Source organism: Lissotriton helveticus, chromosome 4_1 (assembly GCF_964261635.1).
Source record: "Lissotriton helveticus chromosome 4_1, aLisHel1.1, whole genome shotgun sequence".
NCBI classification, from domain to species: domain Eukaryota; kingdom Metazoa; phylum Chordata; class Amphibia; order Caudata; family Salamandridae; genus Lissotriton; species Lissotriton helveticus.
Genome location: NC_136063.1, coordinates 355,634,993 through 355,661,039, shown reverse-complemented (window position 1 = coordinate 355,661,039; position 26,047 = coordinate 355,634,993).

Sequence of the window (26,047 nt, the reverse complement as noted above, 5' to 3'; positions counted from 1 at the left end):
GCTCATGTTCGGTTCATCTCATATTGCATATAAATAATTAGCTGGGTTGTGATGTTGTTTCGTTCCTGTACAGCAATATTGTTTCCTGAGAGATATAGTTATACGCTCTGCACATACTAAACCTTGAACGGATGCCTTCCAACCACTAATGACTGCCATAAAACACATTATCCATCAATCACCTCTAGTGACATTTGGGACATTAGGAACAAAGAAATGTATCGCCCATCCATCAACAGGGGACAAAAGTAAATGGCCACCTGTTAAAGATTTCCAATATCAAATAATTCACTATCAGTTTCGATGCGTCTGTCTTAACATTTTAAAACTTTGCTTTATTACCCTCAATTACAATTTAACTGTGCAAATAATGTATGCAATCTGTTTCGTGCTACCGTTTGGAATTGATATTAATTCATAGTCCTATTAATATCAGTCGGATGTTGTAATTGCAGAAAAAACTACTCATGAAGTAATCTCCTTGTTAGGTACACATCACTGCAACGTACACAATTTATTGTTTGGACCACTACATTGGTTTATGATAAATGTATATTCAATATAGAAATGCAAGGCAGATACCAATAATTACTGACAAATGCCATGTCAAAATCTATAAGGATGACACATATTTAAACTAGTACAAACATTTACCAACATGTTTATGTTCCTAATCTAGAATACCCCACACATATTACAGCTCTTTCTTGTGAAAAATACTCTTTTTGTCTGTAACTGACCAAATCAATATTTTCTATTTTAGATTATTTTTTCGATGTTCCAATCAATGCAGAGAGTCAATGTTAGGAATGGGGCTGTAGGTTGACTGGGATATGAGCCTCAGTCAAGAAGCAACCAAAATCCTAATCAGGGTTGTGTGACATAATTCGGAGTGCGTTTTCCACGCAGTCTTAATCACGTAAGTCTTAACCAAGCATATGACTTTAGCACTCATGCCTTTACAACAAAATACGGGTTGTTAAGGCATGATTGGCAAAGACATATGCCTGGTTAAGACTTATCAGGGGATTCTTACCTTCTTACCCCCTCAACCCCTGCGCCTCACCCTGAGATCTAAAATAAACCCCTCCCTTCTGAAAACCAATCTCCTTCCCCCAAACCCTATAAATGTTCCTGCACCCACTGCCCTAAAAATGACCTCACCCTCCCCTAGGCCCTAAAAACTAAGACAGGGCAAAGTTTGCAGAGTTCCGTGAGTGGCTGAGTCAATCAATCAATCAGGGAAATTGAAGCCTGCTACTCACCTGTGAGTGTCTCAAGGCACTGTGGCCGGGGATGTGGGGGGGGCAGCTCTGAGTCTGCTGAAAAGCCAGGTCTTGAGGCTCTTTATGAGGGTGTGCAGAGTAGGGGAGCTCCTGATGTTGACCTGGAGCTAGTTCCAGGGCTTAGTCTTCTGTAGGAGAAGGCTCTTCCACCCACGCTGGTTCTGCGGATGAGCAGGGATTCTCCTAGAGGGAGGTCAGTGGAGCGGAGGTTTCTTTTGGGTACAAGGAGAGTCTTTTGTTGAGGTATTTGGTCCGGTGTTGTGGAGGGATTTCGAGGTGTGTGTGAGAAGCTTGAAGGTTACTCTCTTCTCGAAGTGGAGCCAGTGGAGGTCTCTCAGGGGTTGGTGATGTGCTCATGTCATGGGACGCCAAGGACAAGTTTGGCTACGGTGTTCTGGATGGTCTGGAGTTTGGTAGCAGGGATTTGTTGATTCCATCGAAGAGGGTGTTTCCGTAGTCCAATCTGCTTGGTATGTGTGCATGAGTGATGGCCATTCTGGCTTTGGGAGGGATCCACTTGTAAGTCTTGAGGAGCATGAGGAGGGTGTTGAAGCAGGTGGAGGCGACGGCATTGATCTGGTGGGTCATGGTGAGGGAGGAGTCGAGTATGATGCCAAGGTTCTGAGGATGGTCTATGTGGGTGGGGTGTTGCCAAGGGCGGTGGGTTGCCAGGTGTTGTCCCTAGCTGAAGGAGTGGGTCCAAGGATGAGGACTTCTGTCTTCTCCGAGTTGAGCTTTAGACAGCTGCTGATCACCCTAGCTGAAATGTCTTTCATTCCTTCCTGGAAGCTGAGTCCGGCGGTTTTGGGGGGGTCCTTCATAAGGGAGAGGATGAGCTGGGTGTCGTTGGCATAGGATACTATGCTGACTTCATCCTGTCTGACGATGGTGGCAAGGGGGGCCATGTAGATGTTGGAGAGAGATGATCCTTGTGGTACTCTTCAGTTGATCTCTGTGGGTTCAAAGAGGAAAGGAGGGAGTCTGATCATTTGGGTTCTGCCGGTGAGGAAGGAGCGGAGCCTGTTGAGGGTGGTTCCAGGTATGCCAGCGTAGTGGAGTCTGGCTGCAAGATTGCAGTGGGAGAAGGTGTCAAAAGCTGGAGAGAGGAAGAGCAGGATGAGGGCCACAGTGTGGCCTTGGTCGAGGAGTGCGCGCATGTCATCTGTGGTGACAAGGAGGGTAGTCTCAGTGTTATGGTTACTGCAGAATGCAGATTGGGAAGAGTCGAGGATGGCATTCTCTTTGATGCAGAATGTTAGCTGGGTGTTGACGATCTTCTCTGTGACTTTGGACGCAACAGGAAGAAGAGAGATGGGTCAGCAGTTTTTCAGGTTCATCGGGTCTGCAGGGGGTTTCTTGAGGAAGCGCTTGACTTCTGCGCTTTTCCAGTCATCGGGGAAAGTACCATGGCATTGATGGTGAGTCGTAGCTTGGGTGCTATGGCAGCGGTGGCTCTGTGGAAGATGTGTGACAGGCAGGGGTCCATGGGGGCTCCTGAGTGAGTCCTCTTCATTGTCGTGGTGGGATCTTAGGTGGTGGCTGGGGTCTAGGCAGTGATGGTGGGCTTGCTATCATCACTAGAGGGGAGCATAGTTTCTGGGCTTGATTTTCAGGTGAAAGTAGGGGCCGAGCTTGTGGCAGGGTATATTTACAACAAGGGGTGGTGAGGGACAGAGTCTCTGAATTAAGCAGAATACTCTCACCCAGTCAAGAGATCAGTGCTAGATCCAACACCGTTTTTTAGCTCACTGCACCATCCCAGTTTCAGAACCTGGCTGTATGCAAATTAGTCTGTTCCTGTCCCAGTGCATTATGGGAACAGGGCAAACCAAACTACAAAAGCCAATTCTTACACTGGGAAGGAAACAAGCTTCCGGGGACCGGTTTCTGGCATTACAGCCGTCTTCGGCCCGGCTTGCTTGAATCCTGATGGTGCAATGAGCAAGGGACTCATGTCTGAGTATACCCTTCCACGCTTAGGGTGGACAAAAATATTTACAACAAGGGGTGGTGAGGGACAGAGTCTCTGAATTAAGCAGAATACTCTCACCCAGTCAAGAGATCAGGGCTAGATCCAACACCGTTTTTTAGCTCACTGCACCATCCCAGTTTCAGAACCTGGCTGTATGCAAATTAGTCTGTTCCTGTCCCAGTGCATGATGGGAACAGGGCAAACCAAACTACAAAAGCCAATTCTTACACTGGGAAGGAAACAAGCTTCCGGGGACCGGTTTCTGGCATTACAGCCGTCTTCGGCCCGGCTTGCTTGAATCCTGATGGTGCAATGAGCAAGGGACTCATGTCTGAGTATACCCTTCCACGCTTAGGGTGGACAAAAATATTTACAACAAGGGGTGGTGAGGGACAGAGTCTCTGAATTAAGCAGAATACTCTCACCCAGTCAAGAGATCAGGGCTAGATCCAACACCGTTTTTTAGCTCACTGCACCATCCCAGTTTCAGAACCTGGCTGTATGCAAATTAGTCTGTTCCTGTCCCAGTGCATGATGGGAACAGGGCAAACCAAACTACAAAAGCCAATTCTTACACTGGGAAGGAAACAAGCTTCCGGGGACCGGTTTCTGGCATTACAGCCGTCTTCGGCCCGGCTTGCTTGAATCCTGATGGTGCAATGAGCAAGGGACTCATGTCTGAGTATACCCTTCCACGCTTAGGGTGGACAAAAATATTTACAACAAGGGGTGGTGAGGGACAGAGTCTCTGAATTAAGCAGAATACTCTCACCCAGTCAAGAGATCAGGGCTAGATCCAACACCGTTTTTTAGCTCACTGCACCATCCCAGTTTCAGAACCTGGTTGTATGCAAATTAGTCTGTTCCTGTCCCAGTGCATGATGGGAACAGGGCAAACCAAACTACAAAAGCCAATTCTTACACTGGGAAGGAAACAAGCTTCCGGGGACCGGTTTCTGGCATTACAGCCGTCTTCGGCCCGGCTTGCTTGAATCCTGATGGTGCAATGAGCAAGGGACTCATGTCTGAGTATACCCTTCCACGCTTAGGGTGGACAAAAATATTTACAACAAGGGGTGGTGAGGGACAGAGTCTCTGAATTAAGCAGAATACTCTCACCCAGTCAAGAGATCAGGGCTAGATCCAACACCGTTTTTTAGCTCACTGCACCATCCCAGTTTCAGAACCTGGCTGTATGCAAATTAGTCTGTTCCTGTCCCAGTGCATGATGGGAACAGGGCAAACCAAACTACAAAAGCCAATTCTTACACTGGGAAGGAAACAAGCTTCCGGGGACCGGTTTCTGGCATTACAGCCGTCTTCGGCCCGGCTTGCTTGAATCCTGATGGTGCAATGAGCAAGGGACTCATGTCTGAGTATACCCTTCCACGCTTAGGGTGGACAAAAATATTTACAACAAGGGGTGGTGAGGGACAGAGTCTCTGAATTAGGCAGAATACTCTCACCCAGTCAAGAGATCAGGGCTAGATCCAACACCGTTTTTTAGCTCACTGCTCCATCCCAGTTTCAGAACCTGGCTGTATGCAAATTAGTCTGTTCCTGTCCCAGTGCATGATGGGAACAGGGCAAACCAAACTACAAAAGCCAATTCTTACACTGGGAAGGAAACATGCTTCCGGGGACCGGTTTCTGGCATTACAGCCGTCTTCGGCCCGGCTTGCTTGAATCCTGATGGTGCAATGAGCAAGGGACTCATGTCTGAGTATACCCTTCCACGCTTAGGGTGGACAAAAATATTTACAACAAGGGGTGGTGAGGGACAGAGTCTCTGAATTAAGCAGAATACTCTCACCCAGTCAAGAGATCAGGGCTAGATCCAACACCGTTTTTTAGCTCACTGCACCATCCCAGTTTCAGAACCTGGCTGTATGCAAATTAGTCTGTTCCTGTCCCAGTGCATGATGGGAACAGGGCAAACCAAACTACAAAAGCCAATTCTTACACAGGGAAGGAAACAAGCTTCCGGGGACCGGTTTGTGGCAGGGGTCCTGGGAGGGAGTGAAGTCTGTGGCTGCGCTGGGGGGTTTGGTGAATTGCTTGATGATGCTGATGCTGAAGAGTTCCTTTGAGTTGCTGGAGTTGGTGAGGATTTTGTTCTGGATGAAGATCCTCTTGGTGGATCTTATGAGTTGGTGGTATTGTGTCATGGCGTTATAGTAGGTGGTCTGGTCCTCAGTGGTTTTGCTCTTCCTCCATTGTTTTTCGAGACGTCTGCAAGAGCCTTTGGCTTCTTGGATGTCGGTGGTGAACCAGGTGGCCTTCAATGGGCATAGTTTGTTGGAGGTGTGGAGAAGTGAGAGATTGTCTGCACAGTTGATGATCCAGCGATGTAGTTTCTTGGCTGCAGATTTGGCATTGGTTGATTCGGGCGGGAGTCGTGGATGAGGGAGGAGTTGAGGTGCTCCTCTGTGACCTTGTTCCTGTTCCTTCACTGTGGGCGTGGAGCGGGATTATGAGCAGTGAAGGTGTTAAAAGAGAAGTGTACGCAGTGGTGGTCCGTCCAGAGGGGCTGAGTGGTGTGGCTGAAGCGGATGTTGTTCCCACCTGCGAATATGTGGTTGAGGGTGTGTCCTTTCTTGTGGGTGGGGGGGTGATGAGCTGTTTCAGTCCACTGTTGGTGAATTTGTCCAGTGGGTCTGTAGGTGAGGGTGCTGTGAAGTGTAGTTCTAAGGCTGGTCTGGATCTGGAAGTGAAGGTGTTCAGTGGTAGAGGGTGAGTCGCTTATGCTGAAGGTGAAGTGTTGGAGGGAGCTCTTGTGTGTGCTGGTGAGTCCTACTCCTGGGTGGTTGGGGTGGTCCCTCCTTTGGATCTTATATCCATCGGAAATGGTGGTGGCGATGTCAGGGGAGGAGTAGGCTGTGGTCCAGGTTTCAGTGAAGAAGGCGACTTCTGGTGAGAGGGTGTTGAGGAGGTCCCAGATCTTTACAGCATGTCTGTGCAGAGAGCGCACGTTGAGGAGGATGCACTTCAGTGGGGCTGGCATCCGGCGTGGGTGCAGTAGTAGTGGGGGTGCAGAGGATGGTGAAGGGTTGTCAGCAGTGTTGGCAGGAGAACTGGCCATGGGTGGTGTTTGGTGTAGACAGCCGGGGTTGAGTGCGAGTAGGACAGCTGAGTCATAGCGGTAGGAGGCTGGATAACCAGGGTCCCTGGCACCGGTCGCAGACAGGCGGCACACCCCCTGCACGCATCTGCGTTGTGGCCACACAGCAGCTGGCATTAAATAGGGAAGGGAAGGGAAGCACAGCTGGGAGTCAGAAGTAAGCATGGGCGGATCTAGCGGATCTCGCGTACGCAAAATTGCGGATTTACGGATTCGCAATCCGCGAAGATACGCGAACTCTAGCGGATTTGCGGATTTTCCCGTTTTTTGTGTTGGCGCGCGTTCGCGCCGATTTTGGGACAAGTTCGCAATTGCGAACTTACTTTTCGGCTCGCAACGGCCGCGACTATGTTGTTTCTACGTCTGGTTTATCATCACAGGTTCACAGCACCCTCTGTTTCACCACTGCCACCCTCTGGGACACCCATGCCACCCTCTGGTACATCCTCACTGCCACCCATTAGGTTTATTTATCACTGTAGATTATGGTGGTTGAAAAAAGCAAGCACACCTGCCCTTCTTCAACTGCCATCAATTAATTTGTGGGTCATTAATGTGTCAGTAATTTTGAAACTTCCAGTCTGGCTGGCACCTGCTTCCTTCCTTATCTGTAATTTGCTTTTTGTTGCAGTGAAATTTTTTTTCACAGAACCTTTATGGTCTACTTGTATCTATTCTATGAGCCTGCTGTTTGGGTCATAGCAGGGTCATAGAATAGTTGCAAACTCTGGAGGGGCCCCTCAGGAAGCACTACCTTGAATGTTACTAATGTTAAGTTTGAACTTTTGCACCTGCTCATTGCTTTCAGTTTAGCTAAAATCGTTTTTTCTGCAATTTCGCGCGTTTTTTGGGGCTCGAATCCGTGCGAGATCGATTTCGGAAGCCGCGAATACGTGCGAATACAAAATTGTTTTTTGTGCGACGTGTATGTTCGCGTGATCTTGCGCGTGTTCGCGAGGCGCTTCTAGCTATACGTTTGCCAAGTTACCCTATCGGTCGTACACGGGCGCGGCCATCTTGTTTGCGTGACGTAATTCCGTTTCCGGCCGCTATGTGTAATCTCGCAAAGTATGCTGCTCGCTAGTACAATTTCGCGCGTACTCGCAAGGAAAATCTCGCGCGAACTTACCCACGCGGTCGTGAACGGGCGCGGCCATCTTGTTTCTCATTCATTGCTATGGTTCTGGGCATGCTTCTCTATCCTCTCTCAATCTCTGCCATCCTTTGCTTGTTTGAAGTTTATTTGATCTAATTTTACTTATTATCTATCCCTCTATTTTTCTAGCTCTATATTTTTGTGTTTTCTGCTGCTTTTAGTTACTTTTAAACTACTTTTTTAAACTCTTTTCTTTTCTTCTTCACTATTCTATTTCTTGTTTATCATTTAACTGTATTTCTGCCCAGACCATGGTAAAGGGAGCCGGGAAGCACCCTGAGAAGGGGAAGGGTCCCGCACCCCGTGCCCGGCTCCCGTGCGGGCGTTTGAGGGGGGAGCAAGTGGTCCCGCGGGAGATCTTCAGCGCGGAGGAAGTGGCGGCACTCATCTTCCACGTCCAGCGCCGCCTCCCCAAGACGATCCTGGGAGGCGGCAAGATCGCGACTGGCTATGGCATCCGGGAGCGCCGCCAGCGGTGGGAGAAGGTGTGCCGGGCCATGTATAAGCTCTCTGGGGTCCGGCGCACATATAACCAGGCCACCCACCGCTGGACCGATGTCATGGACCGGGAGCGGGACTTGCTGGACGCGCTCGGCGTAGAGGTCCCCGGGCTTGGTGAGTAGTAGTAGCTATTCATTTACTACTCTGTTTTATCCGGCTCTGTTATTTGCAAATCTTTGTTCTTTACCAAGAGCAATAATGCTGCCGATTACATTGAGGTAAATTATATTTCAAAATCTTCTATGGATTTCAGGTGCACTGCTCTCCTTCTCAGTAGCCTTGCTTGCTACTATGCTTCTTTGTTTTGTATGTTGTGTTCAGAAGCATTTCATTGGCCTGAGAAATTATGTATGAGTGTAGTGTAAAGATAAGAACTGCGTAATGCTAGACACTAAGGGTCATATTTTCAATTACCGGCGCATCCCTGCAAAGTAGCAGGGATGCGGCAGTAATTGTGTGCCATGCCACCACCACCCATTGGCCCAAAACGTCACAGAAGACTTACGCATCTGTGCCGTAAAGGCAGCGCATTGCTGGAGTTGCGTGCCAACGATGGCGCAGCTCCAGCAATGCTCTGGGGTACCCTATCACCCCAATGCTGCATCAAGCCGTACGTCAGCTTCAAGCGCGCAGGGTTTGAGTCATGCATCATTGTCCTAAAAGCGACTGATTGACATCTTGTAGATTTCCCTCAGCCACTTTTAGGATTCGTTCCTGCGCAGGTACGCCCTCCCTTGCGCCGGAACGCCCCCTGATGGCGCAGGGCTTTACAACGTGATGCATCGCCCATATGTCCATATGTGTTTTTTTTTTAATATATACGCCACACCAACACCATGGCGAGTCTTTTGTTCTGCCGCTGCGTCACAAAAGGCACGCAACAATGGAGGAAAATGAGCCGCAAGGGACTTCTAAATCAGCCCCAACAGACTGAAGTCCAGTCCTTCCTTTAGACACATGGCTATAAGAAGAAATAGTGGCGGTGGTGGGTGGATTGATAGTTTGAGTATTCACTGATCTGCAAGCAGGATGGACTTTGTCTGTCATGTCACTTCGCGTGCTGCGGACTGCTGCCTGCAGTGCCAGGCCTAGGCAAACCTCTTTAGTAGTCTGTTTATTGAGTTACATAGGAACTTTCTAAGTCAACGTTCCGCAAATCAGGCAATACGAATAACGTAGTATACCACATGAGATAGATCCCGTGGAATAGTTGTCTATCTATTTGCTATTTCTCCAAAATATTTTGTTATTGTTCTTTTGAAATGTTTGATTTGGTTGAAAAATCTCATCCATGTTTTCTGGTTTTTCTTTCTTTCATGTTGTACATCAGCTCCCCCCAAGGGCAAGAGGACACAGGAGGAGGGTGCTGAGGATGCAGGCCAGGATCGGGCAGGCGAGGGCTCCTTTGCTGGCCCCAGTAAGTTTACATTTTAATAAAGAGTACCTATTTTTTCCTAGCGTTCCTCATTCGATTTTTTCTAAATCGTCTTTGATCTTCTTGTAGACTGGATATAAATTCTTATCCTGCCTCGAATATGACTCCCTGTGGTATTACTAGACTATTCTTATTAGTCTGTCTGTGTAGCTCACTAAGATTGGACATTTGGCAATTCCATTGGACTCCCATTCTATTCAGCAATAGCTCTATGCACTGTCTCCTTACTGACTAGATAGTGTGGCAGAGTCATTCAGCTCCCGAAGTCACCGATTATTGATCCCCAATGATCTCTAGATTATCGTACGCAGGACAAGAGAGTACGAAGTCACAGCACAGTCAAGAAGTGTCAGAGACACTCATGCTTGCAAAAATTCCAAAACCTTTAGCTCATCCACTCTAGTCTGGAGGAACAAAACCACAGAGTCTATTTAAGTTTAAAAGCTTTATTAAAACTAAACACATTTATTAAAATTTACTTTGTCATAAAACTATTTAACTGAAAACGGAAAAGTGGTTAGTGCTGACGATTAATTGGACACATTTCTTGTGGTCGAGCCGAGCTCTCACCTGGTTTGAACTTGATCCTGGTCGTGTTCTTAGGAGTCAAGCTTCTGTCTGTTAGGAGAAAAAGTGGTGCGTGTTAAAAATCAAAAGCAAGCATTCATCAGTTGTGCATAAAAGTGCAGCAAGACAACAGCATTCCCTGGAAAATGGGACATTTTTACTTTGGAGTAGACAGTCACAAATTATTACATTGTATTCCGTTTTTTTAACATTTCTCCTAGACCAAATATTATATAGTAGTGAGTGGTGTATTCTAACATTCTTAAATGTACTTTGTAGGTGTAACATCTGGTGACGGGGCCAGCGCGGAGGTGGCTGTGTTGGGCGAGGACTCGGCGGACTCTGGGGAGGAGGCGGTGCAAGAGCCGGCGGACGGTCCTGTGGGGGTTCAAACGGTGGTGGCGGAAACAGGTAAGCTATATATTCCTTACTTATTGAGATTGAAGACTGCATAGTGTGCTTTCTGCACGGGTGTATTACAAATCAACCAGGTAGTAGCCTCCTCGAAATGTACTTCGACTTAGCTGTGAAGTTTTTGGTGAGAAGAATCCCAATAAGTTCTTAGACGAACGTGATGGATGGGATGAACGAAAAGCGAAAGAAGGGTGTAAGTAAGTGGGACGCGAACTTGTATGATGGCTGCCAAAGAAGAACGATATGTGTTTGCTTGGCCCCCGAGGTGGCTGGGAAGGAAAGAATATGGTATGGTGCATGGCTGGGTCAATGATGAAGCAAGGATGGGTGGAGGAGCAGCAGCCTGGGTGGGTGAAACAGAAACTGTATGTGTGCGTATACTTTGACTGAATGGATGCCTGGAGCATGGTATTCTCTGACTCTTAGATAGCACATGTGTATCTAGAGAGAGTAGATGGTCGCCAGATGAAGTAAGTGTTACCTTGAAGAGCATGTACCACCGCACCCGCACGTCCGTTCCAGTGCAGGGAAGGCAAGGAAAAGAAATTGTAAATGTGTCCAATACTACCATGAATAGTAGCATTACTTTGTATTGCGTCTGCAATCACAGCATATATCTGGTTATTACGGTGGACACTCCGTACCTCTCTTAATAACTTTAGTTTACTTGTAGTACGTCATTCATGTGTGGGTGTATCACTGTTCACTCAATATTAAGCAAAGCACCTAAAGTCATCCCATATGTCATCAAATACGTCCCATGTGAAGTGATAGATAATCAAATTAGTTAGCTTCTTCATTTTCCTTTTCTAGTACTCATTTGCACTGTAGGGTGAAAGGTAAATTAATTAAGCAGTAGCCCTTGTAACAGAGTATTCTCAGTGCCACCCGTAATAGAAAAGTAATAGCTTCACCACCTGCATGTACTGGACCGGTACAGTAACGCAAGTCTGTCTCACTCATCATGGTGTGCAACTGTTTTTCTCGGGTGCAAGTTCACTGTGCTGTCCATGTCATTCTGCCGGCTTGCATAAGATAACGTACCAATTTCCCTAAACAAGAGAGAAGAAGAAGAATAAGACTGGTGTACTGTCATAGTCGACTGTAATGGAAGTCCATAGTGGTCGTAGAATTTGTTCATTAAACTACCACTAATGTTAGAGCAAGGATGCAGAAGTGGGAGGTTACATAGATACTGTCCTCAATAGTTATGTACTGTGCTTTCAATTTGCTACTTGTACTGTGACCCAACTTTCGGCTCAATCACTTTGTGTTATTAATGCTAAGGAGCATTGTTTACAGACTATGTCTTTCTTTCTTCATATAGTTGCTCCTTCCAAATCAACAACACGGAGGGAGCAGGCTAGACTGGGCCGGCAACGGAGGCTGGAGACCACTGTCGCCGAATATCGGCGGCTGGTGGCCCTGGAGGAGGAGGAGGACACGCAGTCGAGCGTGGCAACAACAACATCCTCGACTGTGACCACTGCATCCTCCTCCGTGACTAAGCCAGCGGGACCGAGCCGGGCTAAGAAAGACAACCGCCACCACCAAGCAACAGAAATACCAGCTGCCCCCCACAGGAGCTGCAAGGAACGCCAACGCCGCCTATGAGTCCGAATGTCCAACCTGGAGCAGGAGGTCCTGAAGTATAAGAACTTGGTTAAGGGCCTCCGCTCCGAGCTTGCCACCCTCCGCAAGGAGTATGATGCCCATGCCGCAAAATGCCCCAGCACCAGCACCCTCCAGTAGTGGAGTGTCCCTTGCCCTTTTTTTATAGACTTTTGGGGGGTGGGATTTGGGAGTTGGGATCGTTTTGGGACGTTTCAAAGACAATCGTTGGGGTTAGGGTGGGTGAGGGAGATTATTTTGTTAGGGCTACATAAATATATTTTTAAACTTTATCTGACCATACCTGTTTTTTACTGCTTTTCAGTCTGGTGGGTGGGGGTCGGGGGTGTAACAGTAACTTTGTTTTCCTGAACAGTCGTAGGACTTTAGTAGTACAACCGTCAATCTCTTGTCTACTCCGAAATAATACTCCATTATACTACCTCCCACCAAACGCTTATCTTACCTGTAATTTGTGTTAGAAATTAGGGCTAGGCCCAGGGCTGGCTCCACATGAAATGGGGATTAACGTTGTCAATCCTGGGCGGGTGACATTTCCTCATTGCGGTGGTACTAGTGGTGTGACACAGTGGCAGTTGCATGCCTATGGAAAAAAAGAAAACTAAACCTTGTTTGTCCTTACTGTAGCATTACAACGGTTACAGTACGATCGAGAATATAGCAGGTGACAGACAGAACAGTGCCATAATGTAGCCTAACAAATGGTAAAGTATTTGCTTGCAAGTATAACTAGTACTTGCGTTGAATTTATTTGACATTGGCTACTACTACTAGAAGATATAGTACTGAAGCTGAGTAAGTCTAGAAGATATCCTCGTATTCCTTCACCAGCCTGTTGCTATGACCTTATCCTCCCCAGCAAGTGTGTGGAATTATTGATGTCATTTTAGTCAGACATCAAGCAAAACAACACAGCCCGGGGAAAGAGGGTTAGGGTTTGTAAAATGGATGGGAATGGGGGTTTCTTTTTGGGTAGGTTTTGTTGAGAGAAGAAAAAAAAAGCAGAGCATGGACAAACAATAATTGAAGATAAAGACAATCTTTGGTTACAAAGTAAAGCTAAGCACATGCAGTCACACTCATAGAATAATACAATGGATACTGTATCTGTATTGCGTATGTTTTTGGTGTTGTCCTTGAATTTGGTAAGTAAGTTGCATGCAGCAAACAATTCCTCTTATTGGCGGCACTCCTCCATTCCAGCTGACGCTTCGTCCATCAATGTTGGTGACCACTGACAGAAGACACCCTGTCCACTGCCTGCCTGGCGGATGTTGACTGAAACCCGGCCTGTAATTATTGAACGGAAAACAGGAAGTGCTATTACAATACCACTGATAAATAAATAAAAGGTATGTACGCTGTGTGGTTCAAAATGTGACACTTTGATTTCCCTAATAGACAGTACAATATTTTTGAAATTGCGTGCTCTGTCGGACTCACCTTTTTAAAGATAAATAAGTATGGCCAAAATATTATAGCGGATCTTTCCCCTCAATTAAGGTGTACTATAAACTGTGTTTTAGAACAAAATTTGACCTTCCCAGCAATGCTCCCACCAAGACCCTTACTAAAGCCAGTCGCAAAAATGTAGAAGAACCCCAATCAGATCTCCAAAAACGATGCCTAGCAGAAAAATGGTTACAAAACGTACTTTGAAAGTAACAGTAGGCCCAAATACAGACCGTGGATTGTATTCCAACCACTTGCAAGCAAGCAAAAGTATCCATAGCCAGCATCGCTCCAACAGTGCTCTACAACACCAGAACTGCATTGCAATAGAACCCCCCGAAACACATGCAATCGTGCTGGTAGGGCTAACCCTAACGAACCCTAACTTACAAAAAGTGCCAAAACTGGTGTTTCCTTCAGGATTTTGTCCAAAACACTTCTATCCGGTATTGGACCTTCCCAGGAATGCCCCAGGCAAGACCCGCCAACCCACCTGGAAAAAAACCACCCGACAACACCCCCAAACAGCGAAAAAGCTAAATCTCATACTTACAATATCTCTCGGCCTTCGGTCCAAACGCGGCGCTGTGCAGCTAGGTCATCATCATCATCAATCATCATAACTCCTGTTTTCCACCACGGATTTCCTGAAAAGCAAATGCAATCAAGATTAGATTGTCGCAGCAGTGCTTCGACAGAGACCCCGGCCGCAACCCACCCACGAACAGCAGGAAGCCCCCCAAAACGCTACATTGAGCAAGATGACAGAAGAAATAGCAAAAAAAAGGCTGTTCCTTCAGGATTTTGTCCAAAACACTTCTATCCGGTATTAGACCTTCCCAGGAATGCCCCAGGCAAGACCCGCCAACCCACCCGGAAAAAAACACCCGACAACACCCCCAAACAGCGAAAAAGCTAAATCTCATACTTACAATATCTCTCGGCCTTCGGTCCAAACGCGGCGCTGTGCAGCTAGGTCATCATCATCATCAATCATCATAACTCCTGTTTTCCACCACGGATTTCCTGAAAAGCAAATGCAATCAAGATTAGATTGTCGCAGCAGTGCTTCGACAGAGACCCCGGCCGCAACCCACCCACGAACAGCAGGAAGCCCCCCAAAACGCTACATTGAGCAAGATGACAGAAGAAATAGCAAAAAAAAGGCTGTTCCTTCAGGATTTTGTCCAAAACACTTCTATCCGGTATTAGACCTTCCCAGGAATGCCCCAGGCAAGACCCGCCAACCCACCCGGAAAAAACCACCCGACAACACCCCCAAACAGCGAAAAAGCTAAATCTCATACTTACAATATCTCTCGGCCTTCGGTCCAAACGCGGCGCTGTGCAGCTAGGTCATCATCATCATCAATCATCATAACTCCTGTTTTCCACCACGGATTTCCTGAAAAGCAAATGCAATCAAGATTAGACTGTCGCAACAGTGCTCCCAGACACCAAAAATTACCCACAAACACCCGGAACCCCGCAAAAGAGCACCTCAAAGGCAAGCAAGTCAGCAAAAACGGCAAGAAATTTCCACCTCATATTTGGTCCAAAACACTTTTGGCCATTATTAGAGCTTCACAGCAATGGGCCCAAATCCGTCAACTCACCCGCAAAGAAGTACAACACCCCCACAAGTGCTGAGTCTTTCTTCATTGGGCGTAATCCAGCACTCTGCTTTGAGGGAAATCGCAGTCTGGAGGAGGAGGATAGAGGAGCATGTTCTTCAGAACTTGTGAACCTGAGGAATGTAGACTGCGGCACCTTCAAATCAATAAGCAAACAAGTGAAGACAGTTCTGATGATGGTCTTGTTTTTGGGATTAGGTGATTAAAGTTTGAATTAAATTAACTGTGCAAAACAAAGAAAGAGAGACACAAAGCACACAGGAATAAAAGTGAATAAGGACGAAAAAGAAAGTTCTTGATTGATTGTCTCATTTTCAGGGCTCGGTGTCAGGGAATAAGAACAAGATTTCGTCATCATACTCTGCGAATTCAGGCTGGATGAGGTCAGTGCCACCGAACAGAGAAAAAATCCCCTCATCTACGTTGCCGTCCTCCTCGTCTTCATGCGGCGTGCTTTCTCGTACTTTGTAATCTGGTGGTATGAGGTGCTGATTCATCTTGATCATTGTCAGCCGCTCCACATTTTTGGGCGAGAGGCGGCTCCGTTTGGGAGTTACAATGCCACCAGCAGCACTGAAAACACGTTCAGAAGACACACTTGCGAGTGGGCAAGACAAATAGTTTATAGCCAGGTTGAAGAGCTGTGGCCACAATTGTTTTTTGCCATGCCAATACTGCAATGGCTCATCATTAAGAAAGACCTCTGTTGAGTCATTCAGATAGTCCTGCACCATCGACTCAAGGTCATCAACTGTTCCTCCACTTTGCTTACTTTTTGCTGTGCCTGTGACATTTTTTCGAGAACCATACCCCATCAAACTTAGCCAATCCTCCTCCGCAGCCACTGATGGTGTTGTCATTGTGTGTGGTGCAGATGATCCAGTTGCCGGTGTCTTTAACGGCTGAGAGGTCACTTGTGCCCCAGCCACAGGTGCAGAAGTGGATTCTTGTGACTGGGGATGGCCTGCTGATGCTGATGCTGATGTACTGGCTTCTCCTTCAATAACCTGCCGTTCTTTTTCAAACCTCTTGGCTGACCAGGCTAACCAATGTTTGTACTTTTGAACATCTGCATCAGCAAAAGGAAAGAATGCTTCGCCTGCCAGCGCCTTTTTGTAGCGTGGATCCAGAATAGTAGCACAAATGTAATGCTGATCTGACTTGATCTTTTGAAGACGTTCATCACACGTAGACACTCTAATAATTTCTCAGACAAAATAAAATGGTCTTTTTTTGGAACATCTTTTTCAAACTCAGAAGACACCGCCATCAGTTGGTGCTCCAGCATGCACAACAATGGGATAGCTTTTCCCAAATTACAGTCCTCCTGGCTGACTGCACGCGTGAAGAACTCAAAAGGACGAAGCATGTCTGTCAGGCTTTTAACTATGTCCCATTGCGCCGCACTCATCCGCAGGTCCTCCTTCTGAGATGTACCCTCTGTGAAGAAATAGTGATCGAGTACCGTATACTGCTCATACAGACGCTCAAGCATGTAGAAGGTTGAGTTCCAACGTGTTGCCACCTCCTGGATGAGTGCTTTCACTGGCATTCCACGTTGAAGTAGCAGTCTCCGCAGATGCTTCCGGGCCTTAAAAGAATGGCTGAAATGGTTGCACATTTTGCGGCAGGTGGCCATTACCTCGAACGCTGGACTCTGTTTATCAATCAAGAATTTTTGAACTACCAGGTTGATACAGTGCGCCAAACACGGCACTCTAACATGGTCACCCATCAACATGGCCTTAACTACATTGGCGCCATTATCCGTGGAAACATAACCAATCTTGCGTTTTAGGGGGGATAGCATTTTCAAGACCTTTTTGTCAAACTCTTCCAAAAGGTTTTCTGCTGTGTGACTTTTCTCCAAGCCAAACATGGCTAGTGTTGCATGTTTCCGAGCAGCTTTGAAAACTTTGTCCGGGTCAACACCTGCGTTTAGCTTTGCTTTAACACCTGAAAAAGAGACCCAGTGTGCAGTGATGCACATGTAAGCAGCGCCTGCGCCACTGGTCAACATGTCTGTTGTCAGATGTATTGTGTGAACAGCACTCTTCTGCAAAGCTGCCCCAATCGCCTCCAGCACATCTTCATGTAGTGCTGGAACCGCAACTCTGGCAAAATAGAACCGGCTCGGAACCTTCCATTTAGGGCAGAGCGTTGCCACTAATTCAAGAAAACCTACCGCTTCTACAAAAGAAAAAGGTAGAAGGTCCACAGCTAGCATTTTAGCCAGCTTAGTGTTATACAGACGCGTCAGTGGGTGGTTGCGTTCATATGGCACGTCTGAAGTAAGCATTGTTCTAATGTTGCCCTGGACCAAGCATTTACGGGCTGATAATGACTTTGTTGACCCAATTTTGCTCGCTGGTGAACTTTTGTGCGTTGGTGTCTCACTCGCTCCAACACTCTTAGTGTGCCTCACATTGGGTGTGCTGCTGACAGGGGTACTGGGTGTAAGGGAAGTGTTTGACACGTCTTCTTCCTGCTCGTCATCATCAGATGAAACATCAACGTTTCCTTGAATTTGGCCTTTCTTGATCGCATCTAGGTGCGCAAACCATTTGACAGTGTGCTGTCTCCTAAGATGACCTCTCTGGCCTCCGGTACCATAGTTGGTACCTGGCTTACCACGACTAACTGCTTGCTTACAAATGGTACAAATGGCAAACTTTGGATTTTTTGGACAAACAGTAAAGAAGTCCCAAACTGGGGACTTGAAGTGTCTGTGGGACATGGAGGAGGTGGCGATACTGGTGGTGGTGGTCATGAAGCTAATGCCAGATGAAGTGGAGGATCTGGATTGCCCAACTTTTGTACGTTTTGCACTTTCACCGCCACTAATTAAGGTCGAGGTTGACGGAGGTCTCTTCTTGCCAGAAAGAAATATGGAAGCGGGACGAGTTGGTGTACTACTTAACTCCAATGATTGTGGTGTTTCCACTGCCTCCTCATCGACAACATCATCATCATCATCACACTCAGCAGCTCTTCGGGCTAGGGTCAAAATGTCTGTTTTCTGCATGCCCGCTGGGGCTGCAGTGACCTTTATGATGACTGGGTCGTCGTTGGCAGAGTCTTCATCAGCAGCAGTATCCGCCACTTCTTGTTGAGACTCATCACACTCCATAACTCTGAGACTTTGGACAAGCTTCCTTTTACGCTTAACTACCTTTGTCGGATCATGGTGTGCCTCACTCTCAGACGGCTGTGGTGCTGGTTCCCAAGTTTGATCCGTATCATCAGAAGGAGGTGTGCTTGAAGAAGATGTAGACACCACCCTTGATCTCTTCCTTGCTAGGGTTGTGGAAGACAATGAAGGATCATCAGGAGGAGTGGCTTCCTCAAATGATACCTCGCCTTGATTGTCGATTTCCTGATGTGCCCCTACTTCGGGAGGAACAACTATTGTGGGCACTTGTGACCCTCCATGCACCTCTGCTTGCGCATCTCCTTGCGCTGCCTCTCCTTCCACATGTACTTGGGCTTGTACTTGCACATGTGATTGTTGTTGCGGCTGTGGTTGTGCAACACTCGTCAGATGAGCTACAACAACCTGTGTTGATTGAGGGACATTGCTGCTGCTTTCTTGCGATGAGCCAACATCACTGGTCGATTGTGATTGAAGAACTATACTGGCTGCCTCTGCAGCACTCAAGGGCTTGGACTTAAGTTGGCGTGGTGGTGGTGGTGGCACTGAGCCCAATGGAGCGGGGGTGCTGCTGCCAGCTTGGTCCCCAGCAGATCCCGCTGCTGCTGCTGCAGGCATACTTTTTTTTTACTCCCAAAAAAAGGGGCGGGCAGCACACCAGTGTCCTTGGTAACTTGCTTCTTCTGCTCCTTACTGGCACCTTTCTTGCTAGAGGAGCTACGGGTTACTTTTTTTGGGGCCATCTTCTTCAGAGCAGGTCAGCACGGCAGCAGTTGCACGAGTTGCAGAGGGTTCTGTGTCCAGACGTGACGTCGCGTGACGTTATGCTGCACACACACACACACCGCTGCAGGACGTCTTCCTGGCACTGGTGGTTCTCTTGAGTCTTTTTGTGCACCTAAAAGCAATGGAAGACAGAGGAACATCAGTTCAGTTATACACCCCAAAAAATCGACAAAGCACAGAAAAATGAGCACAATCCCATGCCATCCATGATGTTTACATTGAAGACACCCCACAGAAAGACTAGGGAGTGGGACATGCAAGTATGCAACACTCAGTCACTACCCCTGTGCATAATGGATGAAAAGTAGGCAAAATAAGTGCGGGCCTCAGACACTGCCTCTCCTCAAAATGGCCCCTTACACCCCAAGCACATGTTGCCTGTACCAGCCAGCACTCAAGATGGCCACCACCACCACCCACATGGCCAGTCCACATCAACAGTACACCCCCAAAAAACAGAAAAACAGCCAGAAATCACCACAATCCAATGCCATCCATGATGTTTACATTAAAGAGAGTGAGACCACACCACAGGCACACTCAGTCCATGCACCACCACCCCTGGGCAAAAGGCCACACCAGCAGCCCCCCAAAAACGACAAAAAACAATAAAATCAGCACAATCCCAGCCCATCCATGGCCTTCAATTATGTTTAAATTCAAGAAGACACCCCACAGAAAGACTAGGCCCATGCAACACTCACCACCCACCCCTGGCCAAAGGGCCCCACCAGCAGGCCCAAAAAAACGACAAAAAACAAGAAAATCAGCACAATCCCAGCCCATCCATGGCCTCAATGGTGTTTAAATTCAAGAAGACACCCCTCAGAAACACTAGGCCCATGCAACACTCACTACCCCTGGGCATAATGGATGAAAAGTAGGCAAAATAAGTGCAGGCCTCAGACACTGCCTCTCCTCAAAATGGCCCCTTACACCCCAAGCACATGTTGCCTGTACCAGCCAGCACTCAAGATGGCCACCACCACCACCCACATGGCCAGTCCACATCAACAGTACACCCCCAAAAAACAGAAAAACAGCCAGAAATCACCACAATCCAATGCCATCCATGATGTTTACATTAAAGAGAGTGAGACCACACCACAGGCACACTCAGTCCATGCACCACCACCCCTGGGCAAAAGGCCACACCAGCAGCCCCCCAAAAACGACAAAAAACAATAAAATCAGCACAATCCCAGCCCATCCATGGCCTTCAATTATGTTTAAATTCAAGAAGACACCCCACAGAAAGACTAGGCCCAGGCAACACTCACCACCCACCCCTGGCCAAAGGGCCCCACCAGCAGGCCCAAAAAAACGACAAAAAACAATAAAATCAGCACAATCCCAGCCCATCCATGGCCTCAATGGTGTTTAAATTCAAGAAGACACCCCTCAGAAACACTAGGCCCATACAACACTCACTACCCCTGGGCATAATGGATGAAAAGTAGGCAAAATAAGTGCGGGCCTCAGACACTGCCTCTCCTCAAAATGGCCCCTTACACCCCAAGCACATGTTGCCTGTACCAGCCAGCACTCAAGATGGCCACCACCACCACCCACATGGCCAGTCCACATCAACAGTACACCCCCAAAAAACTGAAAAACAGCCAGAAATCACCACAATCCAATGCCATCCATGATGTTTACATTAAAGAGAGTGAGACCACACCACGGGCACACTCAGTCCATGCACCACCACCCCTGGGCAAAAGGCCACACCAGCAGCCCCCCAAAAACGACAAAAAACAATAAAATCAGCACAATCCCAGCCCATCCATGGCCTTCAATTATGTTTAAATTCAAGAAGACACCCCACAGAAAGACTAGGCCCATGCAACACTCACCACCCACCCCTGGCCAAAGGGCCCCACCAGCAGGCCCAAAAAAACGACAAAAAACAATAAAATCAGCACAATCCCAGCCCATCCATGGCCTCAATGGTGTTTAAATTCAAGAAGACACCCCTCAGAAACACTAGGCCCATGCAACACTCACTACCCCTGGGCATAATGGATGAAAAGTAGGCAAAATAAGTGCAGGCCTCAGACACTGCCTCTCCTCAAAATGGCCCCTTACACCCCAAGCACATGTTGCCTGTACCAGCCAGCACTCAAGATGGCCACCACCACCACCCACATGGCCAGTCCACATCAACAGTACACCCCCAAAAAACAGAAAAACAGCCAGAAATCACCACAATCCAATGCCATCCATGATGTTTACATTAAAGAGAGTGAGACCACACCACAGGCACACTCAGTCCATGCACCACCACCCCTGGGCAAAAGGCCACACCAGCAGCCCCCCATAAACGACAAAAAACAATAAAATAAGCACAATCCCAGCCCATCCATGGCCTCAATTATGTTTAAATTCAAGAAGACACCCCACAGAAAGACTAGGCCCATGCAACACTCACCACCCCTGGGCAAAGGGCCCCACCAGCAGGCCCAAAAAAACGACAAAAAACAATAAAATCAGCACAATCCCAGCCCATCCATGGCCTCAATGGTGTTTAAATTCAAGAAGACACCCCTCAGAAACACTAGGCCCATGCAACACTCACTACCCCTGGGCATAATGGATGAAAAGTAGGCAAAATAAGTGCAGGCCTCAGACACTGCCTCTCCTCAAAATGGCCCCTTACACCCCAAGCACATGTTGCCTTAAATTCAAGAAGACACCCCACAGAAAGACTAGGCCCATGCAACACTCACCACCCCTGGGCAAAGGGCCACACCAGCAGGCCCAAAAAAAGGACAAAAAACAGCACAATCCCAGCCCATCCATGGCCTCAATGGTGTTTAAATTCAACAAAACAGTTGTATCATGCACCCCTAACCAACCCTGGTCCTACTGGATACTGTGGCTACCCACAATATAATTTATTTAATGTTCTGAAAAAGTTCCAAAATTTTACTTGCAGCAACTGTAATGCCCCAAACAAACTTACTTGTGAAAGTTGATTTCTAATCCAAAAGTGATCCAAAGACAGTCAAAAAGGCCTCAAATCCAAATATCCAGCAGCACCCACAAAAAGTAATCCTTCCAGCTCCAGATCCAAATGAAAGTGACCAGGAGATGGACAAAGCACTGGGAGGAGCCTGCTGGACAGGAACAGGAAGTTGGAGACTGTGGGGCACTTCCTTCCTCCCCCCCCCCCAAAATGGACTCCTTGCAAAAAAAAAGGCCATGCAAATGTCAACCTGAGGAGTGATTCTGATAAAAATCATAATTTTCTGAAGGTTTATCCTGTTTGCTGGTGATTTTCTTGTGCGAAATTGCAAAATCTCTATTTCGCAAGTGCGAGATTGTTTATTTCCGCCGCAACTACGTGGTCGCAATTGCGAACTCTCGCGAGGTGTGCTGTGCAAGGTGGCAAGCCGCGAGTACGTATTCGCGGGCGCCAAACTCCCGCGGGAACTCGCAGCAAGATCTAAAATGGCGCGTCACTCGCAAAGAAAAACAACTCGGCAAACGCTAAATGACGGAAAGTGAACGCCGTGCACCACGCCGCGCGCCGCAACCAAGCAAAAAATCCGCCGCGAGCGGATTCACGGATTTTCGACAAATTCGCGAGAGTTCGCGGATTGCGAATTTGCCGAAAATACGAAAAATCCGCGAGCGGAGCGGATTTTACGCCCATGCTTAGTCAGAAGCTGGAACCGGCAGGGGCAGCAGCAACAAGAAGTAAACAGGCACAGAAGACACAAACAGGAACAACTGGGAAGACAGAAAAACAGAAAAAAGCACAAACAGGAAAAAGGCACAATAACAAGACACCAAAGGCACAATAACAAAACACTAACAAAGATAGGACAAATAGGCAAAAATACAGAGACAGATAGCAGTGCACCAGCAGGTAAGTTGCTCCCAATCCGCACAGCACCGCCTATGTGTCCCTGCCCCAGCTGCCGCTGCCGCTGCTGAGGAAGTTCAAGGCCCTCCACCACCCGCAGGCTACCACCTGCACCTCATCCCTGGTGGCCAGTGGTAGGCCGTAGGTAGGTTTGCTCATCCTCCGCTTTATTGCTTCTTATTGTATTGCCTGTATTTTCATTGTTGTGTCTGTGATTGCTGTTGTCTGTCTTCCCCCACTGCCTGTATGTGGTCTGTGCCCCTTTTTCTTCACTCTGTTCCCCTCGCTGTCCCCGTGCTCTCTCTGCCTGGTCTTTCCTTCTGTACCCCTCGCTGCCCCCGTGTCCCTGTTCAGATCTCCCTTCTCTTCCCCTCGATGCCCCTGTGCCTCTCTGAACGTTCTGTCTTCTGTTCTTAGCTGCCCCTGTATTTCTGTATTCTGTATTTTGCCTCTGTGACACTCGTTTTTCTGGTATTTCTGTACCCTTTTTTGCCTTCTGTGCCACTCGTTTTCCCCTCATTTTTGTGCCTCTTTTGCCTTCTGTTCCACTCTTTTTTTGTTCCCTTCTGTCCTCTGTTCCACTTGTTTTTTTGTGCCCTTCTGCCCTCTGTGCCAATCGTTTTCCCCCAGTTTTTTTGTGCCCTTCTGTCTTCTGTTCCACTCGTTTCTTGTGCCCTTCTGCCCTCTGCTCCACTCGTTTTTTTGTGCCAATCTGCCCTCTGTGCCACTCATTTTCCCCTCGTTTTGTGCCTCTTTTGCCTTCTGTTCCACTCGTTTCTGTGACCCTTTTTCCTTCTGTTACCTTTCGTTGTCCCTCACTGTCCTCTCTAAGGACCCCATCACCGCCAAAGCCAACCTCCACGAAGGAATGACGGCTGTTGCCGACTGGATTAAGACCAGCCGTCTAAAGCTGAACTCGGACAAGATGGAGGTCCTCATCCTTGGCTCCAACCCTTCAGCCTGGGACAACTCCTGGTGGCCGACGGCACTGGGGGCAGTCCCGACACCAACCGACCATGCACGCAACCTGGGAATCATCCTCGACTCAACGCTCTCAATGACCAAGCAAGTCAACACCATCTCCTCCTCCTGTTTCAACACCCTCCGCATGCTCCGCAAGTTCTACAGATGGATCCCAACAGATACAAGAAAGACAGTCACCCAGGCCCTCGTCAGCAGCAGACTCCACTACTGAAACGCCCTCTACACGGGAACCCCGACAAAGCTCACCAAACAACTATAACGCATCCAAAATGCCTCGGCACGACTGTTCCTCGATGTACCACGCCACGGCCACATCACCCTCCACCTGAGAAACCTGCACTGGCTCCCCGTCAACAAGAGGATATCCTTCAAGCTCCTCACCCACGCACACAAGGCACTCCACAAGACCAGCCCAGCCTACCTCAACAGACGGCTCTCCTTCTACATCCCCAACCGCCAGCTACGATTCGCTGAACTCTCACTCACCACCGTCACGCGCATCTGAGGAATAACCACCGGTGGGAGATCATTCTCCCACCTCGCCACCAAGACATGGAACACCCTCCCACTGAGCCTTTGATCCGCCGTCTCCAACCCCAACGCAGGAAACAACGACATCACCCCATCGCAAGACCTCTGCAACTCCCTCGCCTCCTACTTCCACAACAAGATCGCGGACATACACAACAGCTTCAGCAGTCAACCATCGCACACAACGACCGCAGCAACGCCACCCACCACCAACCTCCGCGCCTGGACTCCGATCAGCACCGATGACATCGTCCGCATGATGAACTCCATCCACTCCGGATCTCCGACCGACCCCTGCCCTCACCACGTCTTCAACAAGGCCGACACTGTCATCGCACCCCACCTGCGGGACATCATCAACACCTCCTTCGACACCGCCACCTTCCCGGAGAGCTGGAAGCACGCCGAACTCAGCGCTCTACTAAAGAAACCAACAGCGGACCCCACCGAACTCAAAAACTACCGCCCCATCTCGCTCCTCCCGTTTCCAGCCAAAGTCATCGAGAAGACCGTCAACAAACAGCTGGCCGCCTTCCTCGAGACGAACGGATCCCTCGACCCTTCACAGTCTGGCTTCCGAGCCAACCACAGCACCGAGACCGCCCTCATCGCTGCCACCGATGACATCCGAGCCCTGATGGACAACGGAGAAACAGCGGCCCTCATCCTCCTAGACCTCTCCGCCGCATTCGACACGGTCTGCCACCGAACCCTAGTGCAACGCCTCAGCAACGTCGGAATTCAAGAGAAGGCACTGGAATGGATCGTCTCCTTCCTCGACGGAAGAACACAGAGAGTCTGTCTACCACCGTACAAGTCAGAGGCCACCGAAGTCATCTGCGGCGTCCCTCAAGGATCCTCGCTGAGCCCCACCCTCTTCAACGTCTACATGAGCCCCCTCGCTCCCATCGCACGCCAACACAACCTGAACATCATCTCCTACGCCGACGACACCCAGCTGATCCTCTCACTGACCAACGACCCCGCCGCTTCCAGAGCCAACCTTCACGAAGGGATGAAAGCTGTAGCCGAATGGATGACGACCAGCCGCCTGAAACTGAACTCAGACAAGACGGAAGTCCTCATCCTGGGCTCCTCGCCCTCCGCCTGGGACGACTCCTGGTGGCCCCCCGCCCTGGGCTCCGCACCCACACCGACAGACCACGCACGCAACCTGGGCTTCATCCTGGACTCCTCCCTCTCCATGACCAGGCAAGTCAACGCCGTCTCCTCGTCATGCTTCAACATCCTGCGCATGCTACGAAAGATCTTCCGGTGGATCCCCACCGAGACCAGGAAGACGGTCACCCAGGCCCTCGTCACCAGCCGACTGGACTACGGCAACGCCCTCTACGCCGGAACCACCGCCAAGCTCCAGAAGAGACTCCAGCGGATCCAGAACGCCTCAGCCAGACTCATCCTCGACATCCCCCGACGCAGCCACATCTCCGGACATCTGAGAGACCTGCACTGGCTCCCCGTCAACAAAAGAATCACCTTCCGTCTCCTCACCCACGCACACAAAGCCCTACACGACCAAGGCCCGAGCTACCT